Source organism: Ambystoma mexicanum, chromosome 9 (genome assembly GCF_040938575.1).
Source record: "Ambystoma mexicanum isolate Mex_15411 chromosome 9, UKY_AmexF1_1, whole genome shotgun sequence".
Lineage (NCBI taxonomy): Eukaryota > Metazoa > Chordata > Amphibia > Caudata > Ambystomatidae > Ambystoma > Ambystoma mexicanum.
In genome coordinates, this window is record NC_090931.1 from 780,201,092 (window position 1) to 780,221,227 (window position 20,136).

Sequence of the window (20,136 nt, forward strand, 5' to 3'; positions counted from 1 at the left end):
TGTGGGGAGGGCATGGTGTCCATGCTGGGGCAGCTGATCTAAAGCATGCATGCTTATGGTCCTTTATGCCCCCACATCCTTCCCCTCCCCTCTGAAGCACTCCCTTGTGCATCCTCTTCTTAAGAAACCCACACCTGATCCTTCTTGTCCAGCTAACTATCGCCCAATTTCCATTACTCCCTTTCTGGGCAAACTCATGGAAAAGTTGGTAATCTCTCAGCTTAACCTTCATTCCAATTCTGTTGGCTGGCTCCATGACCACCAGTCTGGCTTCAGAGCTGCCAAAAGCACGGAAACTGCTCTCCTGATCATCCGTGAAGATCTGCTCTCCAACCTTGACTAACATCTCCTCTGTCCTCATCCTCCTCGATCTTGCTTTTGCCTTCGACACGGCCAACCATACCATCCTGCTCAACCGTCTCCATGATAACCTGGGTATCACTGATCAGGCTCTGGCCTAGCTGACCTCTTTCCTCTCTGATCGACCCTCCCAGGTCCAACTTAGGTCATTCCTATCATCTATCTTCCTCTCTACCTGTGGTGTTCCCCAGGGGACTAACCTCCCGCCCTGGCTTTTCAACCAATACTTGGCATCTCTCGGCCACTACATTGCCATTTTCTGCTCAAATTTCCAGTGCTATGCTGATGACACTCAACTCATTTTCAGGCTGCCCTCGGCTACCTCCTCTCGCTCTCTCATGTCTAATTGCCTAACTGCCATTCAAGATTGGTGTGCCGCCAATGATCTTTGTCTGAATGCCAGCAAGACGGAAATCCTCCTCATCCGCACACCTTCACCATCCTTTCCCCTCACACTCTGTCTGGCTTCCCCTGGCCCTCCTCCTAACCCCACCTGCCAAGCTAAGAACCTCAGGGTCATCTTTGACTACACACTTTCCTTCTCCACCCACATCTCTGATGTCTCTAAAAAGTCAAACTTCCTACTGCACCTCCTCAGAGGTACTCTGCCTTTCCTCTCCTTCCCCCAGAAGCTTATGGTCTCCCAAGCTCTGGTTCTCTCTAGGTTGGACTATTGCAACAGCCTCTTTCTAAATCTACCTGCCTCTACTCTACGCCCTCTGCAACTAATCCAGAACAGGACTGCAAGACTTGTCCTTGGCCTCAAGCACTGGGATCGTATCTCTCTAGCTCTGAAATCCCTCCATTGGCTCCTAGTGGATGCAAGGATTACATTCAAAACCCTCTGCATTTTCCACAAGGCTGCCTGGGGCCTGGGTACAAAATACCTTCAGCTATCCCTCCGCAAATAACTCCCCTCTCGAACTCTTCGCTCCTCTACCTCCCTCAGGGTCAGTCGTTTTTCGAAGAAACAAGCTGGGGTAAATCTCTGTCTTCGGCTGAGGCCTCCCTCTGGAACAGCCTCCCTGCCACTCTAAATCTTGAGAAGAACCATCTCTGGTTCCAGAAGCACCTCAAGACCTTCCTCTTTTCTTCTGCCTTCGCTCCCCCTCTACCCTGCTTATCTGTTCTCTCTTGGCACTGTACACCTGGCCACCCTCTGTCCTCCGGGCCCAGGTACCTGCTCACCCTGCCACCCTCCCGCACTGCCTCCGGGCCACCCTTTGCACTGGGGTCTGTATTTGTACCCACACAGCCTCCCCTTTTTCTTCCTGCACTTATCAGACCTACCCTGTCTGCTGCCTTAAACCTAGCATTTGCCAATTGCTGGCTGCACTACCACGGTTTGTTGCCTTTATTATTATTATTTATCCGTTTCTCCTTTCGCACTTTCCACTTCACCCCCTTCCATGCACTTTTCCCCTCCCCTCTCCCATGCACTTGTGCGTTCTAAATGTCACTGTCCTAGTAAAATTGTTTTGTTCCCCCCTGTTCCCCTCCCTTGCCGAGTTCTGAAACACGTGTACGAGTGCGATAGAAATAAAATATCAATATCAATATCACATCCCCTACCTGTGTGGCGCACACTTTGTGGGAGTCGGTATGGTGACTTTGTCTATGGCACTGCCATGGCTCTATGGGGCGCTCCTGTGCAGCCAGCAGTGTAGCGCTGTGGTGTTCAGTGATTGGCTAGGTGCGCCCATGTCGGTGTAGTGGGACGTGTACTTCCATGGGGCTTGTCTGCCATACCAACATGAGGCAGGCCAACTGGGCCTGCAACATGTTGGTGTGACTGCTGCACGGTGTCGTGGTTACTCAAGCACCATAATCCTGCTGGCACAGGGTGCACAAGCAGGGGTGTGGTGTGCATGGCACTTGGATTGGGCACTTCCCACCCCTTCACACTGCTGTGATGCTCAGGGGTGCACTTGGTGCCCTTTCCCCTGGCTGCAGTGGAGGGTGGCTAATATGGTACCCCATCACTTTACCCTGATTGGCCCACCCAGCTGCTGGTTCTGCTGACATGTGTCCCTGTCCACTAGAGCATCTTGTGCTAGGCTGACATTTGTGCATGGTCTTTTGCTGTGTGGGTGGGGGGTATACTCACCTCCTGGCTGCTGGCATCCGCTTCGGCACCTCCGACTTCCTCGATGCCTTCCATATCGAGGACGGTGCTGCACTTTTCTTCCCAGGCCGTCAGGACTGGTGGATCACCGGTTTCACCTCTAGTTGCCGGGTACTCCTGGCGGTGTTCGGACATGAGTTCCCGCTCCCTGACCCTGAGGTCGTTCCACCGCTTTCTGCAGTGCTCGGCATCACGGCGGACGCTGGACACCGCAGTCACCTTCTGGCTGATAGAATGCCAGGTGACATTCCTGCGCTGCCCCAATTTCTTTCTCTGCCTACTGTTGCCGTGGGCCACAACCTCATCAGGACCACCAGTTCTCCCTCACTGAACTTCGGTTTGCACAGGCGATTCTCTGGCACCTTGCCTCATGTCCTCTCCTGGGACATGTTTGTTGTTTTTCAGTTCCAGGTGGCTACAGGAAGTCGGTGATTCTGGTTGGATTGAGTTTTTGAAGATGGCCGCCAACATGCTTCCCATTCCAGTGATGACACAATTTCCACTGGCGCTAATAGCGCTGGTGACACCGGCGGTAGCACTATTAGCATCGATATTTTGGCAGTGTGCCTTGTTTCGGCGCAGTTAACTCTGTGCGGTATTAGTGTTACTGCCAGAGTGGGGCGCGCTTTCACGCTAGGTTGTGATTCAGCACTAATGCCGCTGCACGACCCAGAGGTACCGCCAATTCCGCTCGGCGGAAATTGCACCAAGATTCTGCCGGACTGGTGATGAGGCCCTTAGTGTTTTTTGATCATTCTTTCTCAGCTCATAGTCAAGTTGTGGTGATGGGCCATTTATTTTCTCCAGAGACTTGTCGTGAGATTGTTTAACTAATTTGTCAGTCTGGTTCTCCTGGAGTAGAGTTTGGGCGATGATCTCCTTTTTTCTTCTCAACAAATGCTGTTTTATGAGTAGTACCTCACTGGGTTCGAGACCCTGAGTCCTTGTGGTATCAGATTCTGTTTCTTCCAGTCAGGAAGAAACATTCTGCTGTCCGATTGTGCTTTGTTCCGCTTCCTCTGACAGATGTGGCATTGTTTCGGTGCATTATAATGTGCAGATAAAAGGTTTAATACATGTTAGCCCAGTTCTCAATCAAACAAAATGCTTATAGGGTGCAGTCTTGTCAGGTTCCCACCAAGTATCTCCGCTAGAAGGAATTTCAGGGTATGGAAGAGCTGTGTTTTGCGTAGAGAAGGTTCAAGATCCAAAGTCTATTGTTAAGTGTGGTTCTTGAGTATAGAATACTTTTTCCTTCACATTTCCTTTTCAGGATACATGAATTGTCCCAACTCAAAATGGTGGGCACACAGAGCAGCAATGATTGGCTCAGAGATGAGTGTGAGGTAGTTTAGAATCTTGAAGATTTCATTCTTGTCATGTTCAAGGAAGGTCACAGTAACCAGAGCTCCAGTGAATAACCAAAGAAAAAGACTGAAGAAAATCTCACAGGAGATCTGCAGTCATCTAAGAAGACAACAGCAGAACTCACATAAGTGCCAAAATATTTAAAAAAAACACTCCTTCAAGGAGAAGTCAAGAAAAGAGAAGGTTCAGACTTGTGCATAGTTTATTTTAATCTTAAGGGGGTAGTTCACTCAAAAATGGTATTGTCTCAAACGATGGTCCATAATAAAAAATATATATAAAAATATTTATAAAGAAAGTTCCTAATTTTGAGGAAATGAAGCTCAAAGTCAAAAATGTAAGGCACTAGGAAGCATCCATTTTGTCAAATGAATGAGCCTCCTGTGCTTATATTAAGCTCTGATCTTGCTGCAATAATGAAGCAAAAGCCCCCTACTGGGAGCTTTTGCTTATTACAGCCAGCGAGCAGAGAATGCTGCCAGGCTCCTTCCTGGCCTGCACTGCTGATGAGTGCTTTTTTTTTAATCTTCCTGCTTTTCCGGGCTCCCCCAGCCCGGGGGAACCTGGGAGACTTAAAACAAAAATGTCCGGGCAATTGCTGTGCCACTCTTCTTAAGTCACGGGAGCCTTGAAGTGAAAGTACCAGCAATTATATATAAAACAGCGTTGCATTTATAATTGCCACGTTTTTCGTACCGGCAATTATAAATACAAAGCTGTTGTATTTATAATTGCTTTGTTTTTAATTTTAAGTCTCCCTGGCTCCGACTTGCTAAAGTACCGGCAATTATAAATACAACAATGTTGTATTTATAAATGCTGCACCTTTCCTTTTAAATCTCCTGGGCTCCCCGGAGCCTTGCGGGAGCCCGGGAGACTTAAAACAAAAATCGCTGCAATTATGAATATTTTGCTGGCCGCCAGCACAGTATTCATAATTGCTGCGACTTTAGTTTTCAATTTCCTGTGCTCGGGAGACTTGAAAAGAAAGTCAAAGAAATGATGAAGACTCTGCCGCCGGCCTGCAAAGTATTTATAATTGCTGTGCCTTTCATTTTATGTTTTCTGTGCTCCACTGGACCTGGGGAGCACAGGAAACATAAAAATAAAGTCAAGGCAATTACTGTGGCGGCCTCCTCTTCATGTTAAGCTCTGCTCTCTGGCAGCAGTAAGCAAAAGCTGCCAGTAGTGGGGTTTTGCTTTCTTATTGCTGAGAGAGCAGAGCTTAACATGAACAGAGGAGGCTGCTTCATTTCACAAAATGGATGCCCCCATTTCAAAACTGAGCCTCAGTTCCCCAATATTTTACATAGGAACTTTCTTTAAAAATATTTTTTATATATATTTAACATTTTTGAGTGAACTACCCCTTTAAGGATTAGTTAAGAGGCAGAGAAACATTTTCGCAAGCATTAGCTTAACGTTTTTATTCTTAGCAGTGACAGTAAGAATAGTAACTGAGTGCAGAAAGCGTAAGAGAAAAAGAGGAACGCCTAATGGATCTGTTTGTGAAGGTAGCACAGACTAAAGAGTTTGAGTGAACGTTTTGGAAGAAGGAACCCTCTCTGCGCGCAGATGCTGAGTGAATGAGCTGAAGCCAGATGGAGTTTCCAGGCAGTACAGCGAGTATTCAATGGCAGTGTCACAAGTGTTGCATGGGAGGCAGCAAAGCTGAGGGAGAAAATGAAGTAATCGGGCAACTCCTTTTTCAAATGTGCATGCAGCACAGAAACTTAGCAAATTCACAGATTCTTTTGCACGTGGCAGCAAGGATCAAGGGACTGCTCGTTCTTGGAGCCGGAGCATGTAAGTGTGGCTTTCAAGTGTGCAGTCTGCAGTCGGGAGACGACTGGCAGCCAAGCAGCTCTCCCTATGAAATTTCTGGCAATTTGGGGTAGCGAACCAGTTTGGGCCGGAAGAACAATCCTACTCATTTTATCAAGTTTTTTTTAGAAGTCATTGGACTCTGCAACCTTTTTGAGCCTGTTTTCCTTGTTAATGATTTCATTGTTTGCTGCACCTCCCGGGACCTGTTTAACGCTATACCTACATTATCACAGCTAAGATCTTTTCACTCTGATTGCCCGCAGCCTTTCAATTTTTTATAAATGAGGTATTAAGAGATTTTATTGACATCTTTGTAGTAGTATACATAGATGACATTCTCATTTATTCTAAGGATCTAATGCAACATGAAGAACATGTAAATAAAGTGTTACAATGACTAAGGGAGAATAAACTATTTGCTAAGTTAGAAAAGAGCCAATTTCATACCGGAGAAGTGGATTTTTTAGGTTTTATGATTTCTCCCAAAGGTTTGGAAATGGATATGAAGAAAATTAAGGCAGTTGAACAGTGGCCAACTCCAACTTGTGTTAAAGATATCCAAAGCTTCCTGGGCTTTGCAAATTTTTACAGGAGATTCATTAAAAATTTCTCTCAAACTGTTGCTCCTATCACCAAATTATTGAAGAAAGGAATGAAATTTGAGTGGAAAGATGAGGCGGATCAAGCTTTCAAAACATTGAAGAACTGTTTTACATCTGGACCGATCTTATTACACCCAGATCCTTCACAACCATTTTTTGTGGAGGCAGATGCTTCTAATGTTGCAATTGGAGCAGTGCTTTCTCAAAGGCACCCTGAAACTGGACAGTTGCATCCTGTGGCCTATCTATCTAAGAAATTGCTTCCAGCAGAAGTGAACTACACAATTACAGACAGAGAACTCCTGGCAATCAAGAAAGCATTTCAGGAATGGAGACATTATCTGTTGGGAGCAAGATTCACAGTAACCGTTTTAACCGATCATCGAAATCTTCTGTTTTTGAAATCTGCTCGAACACTATCACCTCGACAACTTAGGTGGTCACTTTTCTTTTCAGAATACGATTTTGTGATAACATTCAAGCCTGGGCGGTTAAACGGTAAAGCGGATGCTTTATCACGACAAGGATCTTCGGGAGAAGTTGAAAATCAATTATTACCAGAACCAGTGATTGCAGAAGAAAAATTTATTGTAAGTGCTACAAAGGAAGAGAATCAGCTTCTTAAAAATATTCTAAAGGAATTACCAGAAGATGAAATTCAATCTTGGTTAGCGGAGGATTCTGGAAGACATTTAATTGAAGTATTTCCATGTGTCCACTCTAAAATTTACCTTCCAAGCAAGGAACTGCAAAAGGAAATTATGCAAGAATGTCATGAATCCAAGTTGGTAGGTCACCCTGGAATTCGTAAGACTATTGAACTGGTTGAGAGAAAGTTTTGGTGGAAAGAAATGAAAAAAGATATTGAAGACTATGTGAAAACATGTGAATTCTGTGCTCGAGTAAAGTCAGGAGGAGGAAAACCATCTGGGTTATTAAATCCATTACCAGTACCCCCTAGTCCTTGGTTTACAATCTCTATGGATTATATTGTAGATCTTCCCAAAGATCAAGGTTACACTACAGTATTAGTAGTTGTGGATTTACTAACGAAAGCTGGGCATTTCATTCCCATGAAAGGAGAGGCTTCTGCAAGGAATCTGGCAAAAAGTTTTTTGCAAGAAGTAGTACGATTACATGGTCTACCAACACAAATTGTATCAGATCGAGGGTCTCAGTTCATTTCTAAGTTTTGGCAAGCTTTCTGTACAGAGTTGGGAATTGAGGTAAAGCTTTCTTCAGGTTATCACCCACAGACCAACGGCCAAACAGAGCGAGTAAATCAAGAATTGGAAAAATATATTAGAGCTTTTTGGCAAGAAAGAGGAAGTTGGGTAGATCTTCTTTGGCTAGCAGAGTTTAGTTATAACAATTCTGTCAAGGATTCTACTAAGTATTCTCCATTTTTTAGCAACTATGGTTTCCACCCACGATTTTTGAAAGAAGTGTTGCCATCTGAGTATTCCAATCCAGAGGTTGAGCAGCGATTGACTTGTATTAGATATGGTTTAGTGAAAGCTAAAGAAACCTTAGAAAAAAGTAAGCTAAGATTTAAGACATTTGCTGATAAGAAACATCGTAAAGCACCACATTATCAGGTGGGTCAAAAAGTTTGGCTGTCCACAAAAAACCTACGTTTAAAGGGAAGAACTAAATTTAGTCCGAGATTTATTGGTCCATTTGAAATAGAAAGAATAATAAATCCCGTAGCAATCAAACTGAAATTACCCGCAAGTATCAAAAGTCACCCTACATTTCATGTCAGCTTAGTGAAACCTTGTGTGTCAGGAACTAGATTAGGAAAACCACCACCAGCAGTTTACACAGAGGAAAATGACGAAGAGTTTGAAGTTAAGAAAATCTCAGATTCCAGGATTGTTAGAGGTACCTTACAATATCTTATTGACTGGAAGGGATACGGTCCTGAGGAAAGATCTTGGGAGGATCAAGTAGATGTACATGCCCCTCAATTGATAAAACAGTTTCACAAGAGGTTCCCTGCTAAACCAGGCCCTGGGACAGGGCTTTGAAGAGGGGGGTACTGTCAGGACTGGCTAGTTTAATAACAGGAAGAGTAACAAGATTAACATTGTGCCTTTAGAGCTGGCTGGGTTAGTTGTGCTTTCAGAACTGGCTGGGTTAGTAACAGGAAGAGTTTGTTCATAGAATTAACATTGTGCTTGCCCAAGTCAAGATGGAGCGAAAGAAACTTAATCTGATTGGTTAAAGAAACAATGATATGTTTGGTTGCCTGATTGGTGGAGAGGACAATGGGTTTGATTCTTGGGAGATGAGCAAGATTCTAAATTGCCTTTCATCCAGAGAAATTCAGTGGCTGGTTGTATATTAGTTAAGCTCCTTAAGTAAGGCCTTTCCAGAGCTCAGAAAATCTACCAAAGAAGTAAGAATATCGTTTGCTGATCCAAATTGAACAAGAAGTCATCAGGTGGGATCGTTCTTTTAAAGATTTTGAGATTGTCACAGTGAACTTTCATTTTCTTTTATAAGAAAACTTAAAGAGTAAACAAGTTTCAAGTTCATTTGAGAAAAGAGACATTTACAGTTAAAGTTATTATAAGGAAAACAAGCTTGAAGATTGTGCGTAGGATTTTAAAGTTGATTAACTGCGTGTAATGTTCTTCAAGACTGTTTAATGTGTGCGCGAGCTCGCAAGTTGTCGTTTGCGTGTTCTTTTTAAAGTGCGTGTACATTTTTTACGTGAAAGACGTTTCCTGAGAAAGCGCGTGTGGTTTGCGATAGAGCGCGTGCCAAAAAGAATTGCGCGTGTGAATTTTAGCGTGTGTACATTTTTCACGTGAAAGACGTTTCCTGAGAAAGCGCGTGTGGTTTTGCGATAGAGCGCGTGCCCAAAAGAATTGCACAAGTTAACTTTAGCGCGTGTACATTTTTTTTTTTTTTACGCGAAATACATCTCAAGAGAAAGCGCGTGTTGGGTTGCGATAGAGCGCGAGTCCATTTTTATCAGCGCGTGTTATTTTTATCGCGTTTACGTATTTTTTTTCACGTGCGCGGGTTTTGTAAAATAATCGCGTGTGTATTTTACACGCGAAGACAATTCTTCACGTCTTCTGATTTCACATGTTTATCGCACACGCTTGTTAAGGAAGAAACTATACGTTCTTTGCGTAAATGTGTAAATAAGGAAAACAATTCACACGCAGAAAGAAAACAGTATTCCAGGAAGTTAAAGAATATAATTTAAAGTAATCTATTCAAATAGAACTCAATGTTTTCAGAGAAAGACTGCAATTTATGTAAGCATTGAAAACTACATAAGGTCAAAAGAACTTTGAAGTAAGAAGAATATCTAATTCTGAAAAGATGTTGCAAAGGCCATCACTTTAGGATTCTAAAGAGACTAGATTGGCTTGAACTATTTGCACAACACAAGATATATTTACAAGATATTCCACAAAGATTACTACCCTCTAAGTCTTTTACTGAGGTTTAAGAGGTAAAGAGTTTATTTAGCATAAGTTTAGAAAAGACGTTTTCTTATTATATAAGTAACCAGGTGTATTTGTTTACCACAGATACCAAAGCCTACCAGACGGTTGAAGGGCAGCAGTGTCTCCGTTGTTATTTTCTCCAAATTCCCCTTTCCCTTTCTTGGGGTTTTCAGCTCAGCTTATATTTAAGGGTTGAGAGGTGAACTCCTGGTGAGGGTCTGTGGGGCCAGCATCAGCTCCTGTGGAATTCAGTCAAGCCGGACCCTGACACTGATCTTACATTGATTTGACCATATCCATCTGCATTTGGTGCCATTATAGAGAATGCAGGGTTTTAACCGTTTGATCTGTATGCCGCCATAATGGCTGGGTGACCAGTCAGATATCACAAACAAGGAAAGAGTTGACACGTTTGTCCATATTTTCAAATTTGACATTCAGGGACTGTGGGGGTTCCTTTATCTTTTGAGCTGAATATCTGCTGAGAACTCTAAATTGATTTGGAGTGTTTATTTCTACGGATTAGAGTGCTAGCCTCTATTACAGGGACAACTATTGCATCACGCTCTGGGCTAAGCAGTCAGTCTGGAATTTTACCACAGGGTAAGCAAGCAGTACGATCTACAGGCGATCATTCTGGCTTGATTACGAGTTGTGTTAAAAATTGTGGCTCTGTACATCAAGAGACTGAAATTGTCACTGCTTCAATGCACAATCTGGGGGATGACAGGGCCCATACGGCCCGCTCTACGGAAGGTGCAGGCTTATTGGATCAACATGGCCCGGATCAGTTGTAACAACCATGCGCATCCCAATCAAAAAGAGGTAGGAAAGTCTCCTCCAATCAGAATATTCCTTCGTGTAAACCTATCGCGCACCCAATTCATTCACTAATTGAAGGCCAGAAGATCAAAGAACTTTTACTTTTTCAATTTAAACTTTATTGAGTCATGTTCAACATCAGGAAAGTCATCAACATTTCAGAGATAATACCATTCAATGCACACTAGGCCTTGCAGTATATATAAGCCAATTTCTCCTTGGCTCCTAACTTGGTCTATATGACGTTGTGCATCAATCATGGCCATTTCCCAATTATAAAACACAATATGAACACTACAATCTCAACATATTCGCTCATTTACCAATGAGTCCCTAACAAGGAGGGGTTAAGAAGGGTAATAAAAGAATCTAGATAAGAAAAAAAAAGAAAAAAACATGTAGTACAAACTGAACATAAAGTAATACATTTTGAGTGGATCTATAATGTATTATCAGCTTCTGATCAGCGAGGGTAGGATATCATCTGTTTATGGACCACTCCGCCCATTGGAGTAGGGCAAGCGATTTCCCACTCTATAGTAATGGGAATGAAGACATCTTGTGAGGTTTGTGATGGACACTAGGATTGTAAAATGCATTCACAAATGTGATCAGTGGGGCCCAGTCCGACAAAAACTTCGACATTGCTCCACTCATTGCTGCTTCAATTTTGGACACTGCTGCCACATACCATAACTTGGCCCAACATTCCTTTATGCCCAACGTGTCCTGTGATTTCCAATATTGTGCGATTACTAACCGTGCAGCAACAAGAAAAAAGGTAACTAATTTGAAACTTCTGGCCATTCATTTCTAATGTGCTTGTGTGTCCTCATTACCTAAGAGTAAAAGCAGTGGATCCATTTCAAGTGCAAACCCAGAGATGCCTTTAATCTGGGAGACCAGTATCCGCCAAAATGCCTGCACTTGGGGGCATTCCCACCAAATGTGGAAAAATGTGCCGAAGAGGCGTTGCACCGCCAGCAGTTGGGGGGGAACAGTCATGGGGCCTCATTACGAGGCAGGCGGAATGGGTTTAACGGCACCGGTAATGGTGCCGGCGCTGTTAATCCCATTCTGCCCTCTTACGAGGTTCCCTTGTGGGACCCGCTCTGGGCGTCTGGTCAGACCAGACATCCATTGCGGGTCCCGCGAGGGGACCAGGGAGCTAACAACGGGCCCGTTAACGGGCCCGTTATTAACGGGCCCGTTGTTAGCTCCGTCCCCATTCCCATAGAGCCCTATGGGGGCTCGAATGGGAATGGGGAAGGTCCGGGTTCCCTGAAGGAGGAAATACCGGGCCCTCCAAAGTCAGAAAGGCCCGGTATTTCCTCATTCAGGGAACCCGGACCCAAGTTTGGAGGCAGCCATGTGCTGCATGGCTGCCTCCAAACTCGTAGTGAGGCCCATGGTCATTCTGTGTAACCGCTCTGGGGTGAGGTACCAACGGAGTAGTAGTTTAAAGCTATTCTCCCGTAGTTGGACCGCCTGAGACGTCTTATTAGCCCTTGTCTATATGTTGAAACATGCAAGGCCATCCTATGTCATTTTCCCACCCAGCCATGTACATATGTGGGGGTTTGAATCTGACCTTATTGAGCACCTTGTAAAGAGTTGCCAATTTGGCTTTGGGGGGATCACCCCTTGTGTTGCTATTCGCGGGTGGGTGGCCCAGTGATGTATCTGTAAATGCTCGAATCTATCACACTCCCCTACCCTGAAGGCCGGTTTGCACTCCTGAAACATGAGAGGGCGGATGTCTTTAAACAGCTGACCCAGTGTGTGTAAACCTCCTTCTTTCCAGTGGGTGAATCTCCCCTTATCGAACCCGGGAAGGAATTCCCCATTGCCCCACAATTCTGTCCTATGTGAGGGATATGTGGTTAACTTGTATTTACGCACTGTCTTGTCCCAGCATTCTAATGTAATATGGAGGGCGGAAGGGCCCACTTCCCGATACTGCGAACCTTGGCGGAGCACCAGCATACCTCATGCAAGGGAGTCCCTATTGCTTCTTGTTCAATGCTCAGCCAATGCTTAATTTCTTGCGTTCGAGATACCTCGTGGCTCATTAGAACCGGTGACACCTGGGCTGCATATAAATAGCTTTCCACATCTGGCACCGCCAGTCCCCCTGCAATTTTAGATGCAATCAGCGTACGCCTAGCAACTCTCGGTCTCTTCTGGGACGATATACAATGAAATATCTGTGATTGCAGATCTTTCAAGATGCCTTTCGGTATCGAGACTGGCAGCGCATGAAAGGCATATAACAAGTGTGGTAATAGAGTCATCTTGACTGCTGTCATCTTCCCAAACCAGGATATTTCCTGAACCCAGCCATTTAGCTAGATCCTGCTTAACTCTAATGAGTAATGGACCGATATTAGCTGCGTACAGGTCTCTATATTTTGATGTTAGGTTCACCCCAAAGTACTTTAAAGTTTGCGGGGCCCATGCAAAGGGGAGATCTTCCTTCAGCTGCACTACAGTATCCACTGACTGCGTAATGTTAAGTATAGTTGAGTTTGTCAAATTCATTTTGAAGCCCGAGACCTCTCAGAATGTTTCCTATAGCGTGATAATATGAGGTAAAGTGGTTCTGGAGTTCTGCATATAGAAGAGAAAGTCATCCACGTATAAAGCTAACTTGTGATGGTAGCCCGCTATTTCAAACCCTTTAATACCCCCCAAAGAGCGTACCAAGCAGGCCAATGGCTCAATTGATAGGGCAAACAATAATGGGGACAGTGGACACCCTTGGCGAGATCCCCTGTATAGGCGCACTGGGTCGGAGAGTACCCCGTTTACTTTAATCTTTGTAGATAGCAACACAAAGTTAGCTCGTAGTAATTTTCGAAACCTTTGGCCAAGCCCAAAACCCTCCAATACCTTGGATAAATATGACCAATCCACATGGTCAAACGCTTTCTCCGCGTCGATCGAGAGTAAGGCCATTTCACGCTTGTGTTTGTGCGCCCAGGCCGATATATCTATTGTTCGCCGAATGTTGTCGTGTGCTTGGCACCCAGGTATAAACCCTGTTTGATCTGGTAGAGCTAGTAAAAAAGGTGCTAGCCTAGTGGCCAACACCTTTAAGTAACTTTTGGAATTGAGGACCGCAATCGGCCAGTAGAACGAGCACAAGGTAAGGTCCTTGTCTGGCTTAGCTAATAGGGTTAAATAAGATTCCCCCACAGTGGGCATAATCATACCTGTTTCGGCAAAGGAATTGAACAACGTTGCCATGTGTGGGGCGAGGACTGCAGAAAATGTTTTGAAAAAGGCAGTGGTGAAGCCATCTGGGCTTGGCGCCTTATTGCCAGGGAGGGAGCGAATGGCCCCTGCAAATTCCTCCCATGTGATCGGCGCATCGAATGTTTGCCTCTGTTCCTCTGTGACCCGTGGAAGCTGAGCCTTGCGTATAAAGACTTCTTGTTGCTGTCCAGTAGTTGTTTCTGCTGCCATGGGTGTAATTTTAGGGGGGGCGGAGGGGGGGTGTTTGTCCCAACCAACTTTCATGACACACCATTTTGTCCCCATTCATTTGGCTGGGTCACCTTTTCTTCAGATGTCATGTTCCCCCCAACATTTTCAGCAAAGTTACTCCACTGTCTGCTGCAAACAGATCAGAATAGTAATGCAACAAGATTCATATTTTCTCTGATTCCTCAGTACATAACTGACCACTGTTGTCTTTTAAAGCCCCTATCGCAGTACTATCCTGCTGAGCCCAGGGTTTATAAGTTTGCAGCTGAGGCGCTTTGTTAGAGGTACTAAAGTAAAAGTGTTTCGTACGGAGTAGTTTATATGAAATGTTCCCTGCCCACAGTGCCTTCAACGCCGCTCTGGCTACTTGTAGTTGCGGATATGTTTTCCTGGCCCCATCCCGTTTACACTGAGTCTCCCATTTGGTAACCCTCACCTCTGCTTTCTCTCTTGCGGCTGATAAAAGCTTTTTCTGGGCCGCTGCTATACTAATCAGTTCTCTCCCCGCTATGTGGGCTTGAGAGCTTCCCATACCCCCGAGATGGGCACCTCCCCTGTAAGATTTTCTTGAAAGTACTGAGTAATGCGTTCAGTGATGTCTGTGCAGACGACTAAATCAGTGAGCAGTGAATCATTCAATCCCCACCCCATGGACTTCCTACCTCCCAGGCCATACCCGTCTAAGCGTATTGTGATGGGAGAATGGTCTGATACTATAAGCTATCTCTATGGATGCCACCGCAATATCAGGAACTAGGGCTTGTGACACCAGGAAATAATCGATTTTGGAATATGTGCGATACACATGTGAGTAGTGAGAATAATTTAAGCATTGTGGATAAAGGTACCTACAAGCATCAACCAGCTGTAAGTCGGTCATAGGCCATTTGATGGGAACCGCCTTTGCTGACTCAGCCGAGGACTCTGGGCCCGATCTGTCTATGCTGCTCTCCAATGCCACATTAAAGTCTCCTACAATCACTAACACCCCTTGCTGAAATTGTGCTATTTGGGGGAATAGGTCAGTGTAAAACTGTGCTTGCTGTTGTTTGGGACCATATACTGACACCACTGTAAGGACTTTTCCAGCTATGCGTAAAACTACCCTATATATCTCCCCTTGGCGTCCTTTACCATCTTCACATGCTCAAACAGTAGGGATTTCACTATTAGGATAGCCACTTCAGCTTTCTTAGTAGCTGATGAGGCAAAATACTGATGCGGGAACCAGGGAGATCTCATTCTAATTTAATCTCGGTTCAGCAAATGAGCCTCTTGTAGAAGAGCAATGTCCGTTTTGAGCTCAATTAATTTTGATAAAACACTTTCCCTCGTTCTGGGTGAATTGAGCCCCTGGACATTTATGGCCATTATTTTTACTTCAGCCATCATCTACATCCGTACAACACCTGCCTGGCAGTCCATGCCAAACATTGAGACCCTTAGCATAAATAAAACTGGTGCTCGACTATGCTTTGGTACCTCCCTCCCCTCCATTCAGAATAACACCCCTGTTGCATCTCCCACTTGAACGCTTTCTCCCTATCCTTCTCTGAGCATGTGACCACACACTTAAAGTTAAAAAAGTGAAAACGAAAGAACAGAGAATACTGAAAAATAAAAGTAAGCCACGTTGTCAACGGCTTCATTTGTCTGCGGTGCTGTATCGTGCCCAGGGAGAGATCTTGAAACAGTTGTATTGTCGAGTCCTGGAATAGTATGTCCCCCTTCGCTCTGGCCTTTTGAAAGAGGAGATCTTTGGTTTTGAAAAAATGGACCCGCACTAAAGCATATGGGACAAGGTTTTGTCCTGTCTGAGAGTTAGAGACTACCCTATGTGTGCGATCCAGCATGGGATCTGCTACTTCATCTCCTAATATCTCTTGGAATAGATCACAGACGTATTCTTCTAGATCTCGGTCCAGGACTTCCCTCTTATTCTTACATCAGTGTCCTCAAGCTTTTCTTCTGCTGTTCACCGACAGGATTCAAGTGCTGAAACCCTTTGTTTAAGCTGATCATAGAATTGTGTCTGCTCGCAAAAATGATTGGCTGTTTGCAGATCATCCAGCTTAGATTCATTTTGCTGCACCGTGCGTGACAATTCCTGAAAAGAGCTTTGAAGATCCTTACCCGTAGGCGCCATTTCTTTTTGTAGTGACTGGAATAGGCGTACAATGTCTCCTTTAGTGGCAGGCTGGGTTTCCTCGTCAGGTGCTGGGGACTGCTCCAAGGGTGGCTTTGGAATTTGAAGCATGTCCCTAATTGATGCCCCAGTTTTTTCAAAGTTTTGCTAGCCTTCATCCAGCCCATATGCGAGAATTCAAAACGGGGTGCGTAACAAAATGTTTCCCAGCTGGGACGGGGTGGAATGGGGCAGTTTCTCCTATGCGATGATTCCCTGTGATTTTCTAATCCCACCCTCCCCTGCTGGGCAAGTGTTTAATATGAGCACTCCCTTCTGGGAGCGCCGCCATTTGCTGTGCCTTTATTGAAAAAATATATATTTGCTCAGCCAATCCCCTGTATGCTATACACTCTTTATTGTTACTCTCTCGAAATAGTGGAGTACCTTGGCTCTCTCACCACCTCCAGGGAAGCGCAAAGGTATGTCTGGTGTAATCCAGTAGTCAAATTCACTGTAGCAATGCAATCTACATGAAATTTGGACTCCTGTATGACTCTCAACCCTCTGGTGCTATGTGTCTTCTTCGTTTTGCATGGGGCTTCAGTGACCTCAGTAGGAACTCTCCTCTGTGTTCCCAAGTGCCACTTGTCTTGGAGCAGTGAGCTATGTGGGTAGCCTTATGTCTTTGTTTGCTTTTTCCCCCACTTACACTATGCATGCCGGGCTTCCCCTATGTTCTGGGCGGTGTGCTCAGTTTCTCAGCCCTGGGTGGGGGATGATGGATACCCTCCACACTTGATGCCTCGTTCCCGACGCCCACCTTCAGCTCTGAGGTAGGGGCCGGATGGTCTAGATGCTTCCCGGACTTCCGATGCCAAGGGGTCGGCATGCTGCCGCAGTATTTTTCGCAGGAGCTCACAGGTGCCCCAGTGCCTCAATGGATGTCCAGCACACTAGACTCCAGCGGTGCCGACGTGCCACCTGCCCTTGCCTTGCACAACACAGTTCTCTGCAGATGGAGGAATGGGAGAGGGGAGAGTGGTCGGCTGCGCTCCGCTGCAGGGAACCCCTCAGCAAGGACTTTACCAGCTCACTCACTCGTGATCCTCACTCTCAGGTCGCCGGCTCCTCCTCTGTTATGCTGCTTTGCGCTTCTGCTGCCATCTTTGATTTCGGATGTCGGTCGTCCGGCTTCAACTGCGGCGGGAACCGATTTCCAGTGTTTCCGAACGCTTCTGGTCCCCAAACTACGTATTCAACTGCCTGACACCTTCCGATCGTGGAATTCTTCAAAATGGTAGCTCATTGTCCATTATTGCAGCATTCAGCAGGTCGGTGAAGAGCGAAGGGGTGAGAATGCTTCAGAGTTTACACCTCCATTCGGTTCGAGCCAGGCCACGCCCTCTACAGACTTCTTTTTTTAAATAACTGGAACCAGCCCCAAAATAAGATCTATTGTGTCGATTTGAGGAATAGCTATGTTTGATCACTCCCAAAGGAACGACTTGAACGATTTAAGGATTATAGAATATGCCGACTCTGCTCTGCTGGGTAATGAGGCTCTTATGTTGGAGAGTGTGGTACAGCAAACTTGTGATGCTTTGTGTGTTGGTTCCTCGACTGAATTGACTAATTTAATTGAACATTGCTCAGCTGCTGATTCTTTGCCATGGTTCATGGATGAAGAGGCCTCTCAGGAGGAGGGTGTAATCCATCATACTTTATGGGAGGCCGATGAGCATATTCGGCTTACCTGACCAACAGTTTCAGCACTTAATATGCTTCTTAGTTCTTTTGTTAATTTATATGATAATATGTATAATGAAGTCAAGGCACATACTATGATTTTAAGCGCAATTAATGTTAAACTAGAAGATATGGAAATTAATTATCACCAAAGTCTTCCATTGTGTCCTTGCCTCGCTTTGGGTTTACCGGGTGAACCTTTGCAAGTGTTCTTAATACTATCCCAATTGTTATAAATGAAGAACTACTTATGGTTTCCCCGGCCAGTGTTTTTTGTAATGAGTTTGAGGCCGATCTTGTTAGTGATGATGGGATGGTTAATGTGGCTGAATCTATTTCTGTACGAAATGATCAATTAACATTAAGTACTGGGGGCAAAGAGTTTTTTTTCTCAAGAGGATTCATTGGGTTCTAAACCAAAAAGGCCCAAAAAATGTAAATTGGTAAAAAGAAACACATTTTCATCCTGAAAATTCTTGAGATATGTAATGATTACGGGGTCCTTGAGCGGGGCATGAACTGCGCAAAACCATGTACCATGACTAATGACTCTGGTATTGGAAGACAGTGTTTGTGAATTAAATGTGAATGAGGGGGTAGAATGTGATGATAGATATGGATCTGAGCCGACCCTGGGTCGAAAATTAGTTAATGGACGGACTAATGAAAGTCATAAGTGTGGAGTTCCTAACCAAAGATCCTGTGTAATGCTTGATTCAGGGGTGCAGACAGACTCTGTTTTTGGCCAACTCACTAAAGGCAGGGGGGTGCAAATGGAGGAAATAAAACCGAAGAGTATCACTATAACATGTAGTCTCCATAGTTTGGCCACTCAGACTCATCTGGGGTTCCCCTTGTTTGGCGGGACTACAACTACATTGCCTAATACACCTAATGTTAAGTGTCATTCTTCATCTGCGTACCCTCTTTCCAGTGTTGGTGTGGAAGGCCTTTTGAATAAATTGTATCTGCCGAACAGTACGAGGGCTCACCAGACTATTGTTCTACCCTACTGATGTCCCCAATGAGCAGATAAGTTTGAAGGGAAACTACTATGGGACAACCAGTAATCCTATGGGTAAAGAACACAATGAACCCTATGGTATTTTAATGCATGCTAGGATTACTGATGTAATGACCTGGGGGCAAAGAATGATAACATTACAAAGCACGGCACTGCTATGACTCACCAATGAAGTAATACCCGTCATGGACAACTTGGCGTGAAAAAACTATTGTTGACTAGTTTGTTTGGAGACAATTTCCCGGTATGTTTGAATAGAAGCAATGTACTGTTGATTTTTTGGGAGATTTTAAGTTTCAGTGCATTGACCTCTTTGGATTTAGACCAGTTGAATTTCCTGACAGAAGGAAAACTGATAGATGTTTCCTCCACTTTGGGTCTAGGCTGGTGAAGGAGTTAGTTTACTCAGAGTGATTGAAATTAAGCAACTTGGGCTTTACTATTGATTATTGAAAAGAACAAGAAGCAGAAGATGTTGGGCCCAAAAGTGGGGGCAGTTATAAAATCGTTATGAATACAGATGGAGTCCGAACCCGAGAAGTGAAAAAATACTAAGAGAACCAACATGGAAGCAAAATAGACTGGTCGAGTGTTACATCGACCCTGTGGAGAAGAGTCGACCCATGATTTGGTTAGGGGGTGGGGCCTTGTTAATAATATTGAACAATGAAAGTTATTATTGTGGATTTCATGGGGTAGTACACGGTATCCGGTCATTGCATCGACAGCCATACAATCTAAAAAAAAAAAGATCTAAAAAAACGTATCTAATACTTTTTTTTAGATGGTAAAGGATTTAGTTTAATAAAAATGGGTTTTAAAGTTTTAAAAAAAGGGGTTTGGGGGAAACCCCCATTGAAAAAAAAAGACTAGGGAGGGGCCACCAGGGGGTGCGCGGATGAGATCTTCTTCTGCGTGAGCTCCTGTCCCGAGATCCCGAAACATGGAATGAGCCCCCGCTTTTTGGATCCCCCCGGAGAAGAAACTTAAGACGGAGGTGTGGGAAGGTCTTCGCCACACATGGGAGAAAATTTGGGCGAAATCGGCCCCAGCTTCCTTCAGATATCGTCGCGCAATTGGAAAAAGAAAGCGAAACTAGAATCGATTCCGACTCCAGCCTGACCTCGTAGGCCGCCGGGTGAGACTGCTGCGCCACCAACGTTCACTTGAGGCTG

General features: G+C 44.7%; 1 protein-coding gene and 1 non-coding gene across 3 annotated transcripts in view; both read right to left on the reverse strand.

Annotated features, from left to right (window-relative positions):
* The window catches only part of DNAH7 (dynein axonemal heavy chain 7), a 1,167,586-nt gene that overhangs the window by 426,291 nt on the left and 721,159 nt on the right, over positions 1–20,136 (reverse strand). The gene's annotated exons all lie outside the window — the stretch shown is intronic.
* Positions 11,784–11,918, reverse strand: LOC138490609 (small nucleolar RNA SNORA49). The gene has a single exon (XR_011275549.1). It is a non-coding gene; the product is annotated as a small nucleolar RNA SNORA49 (small nucleolar RNA).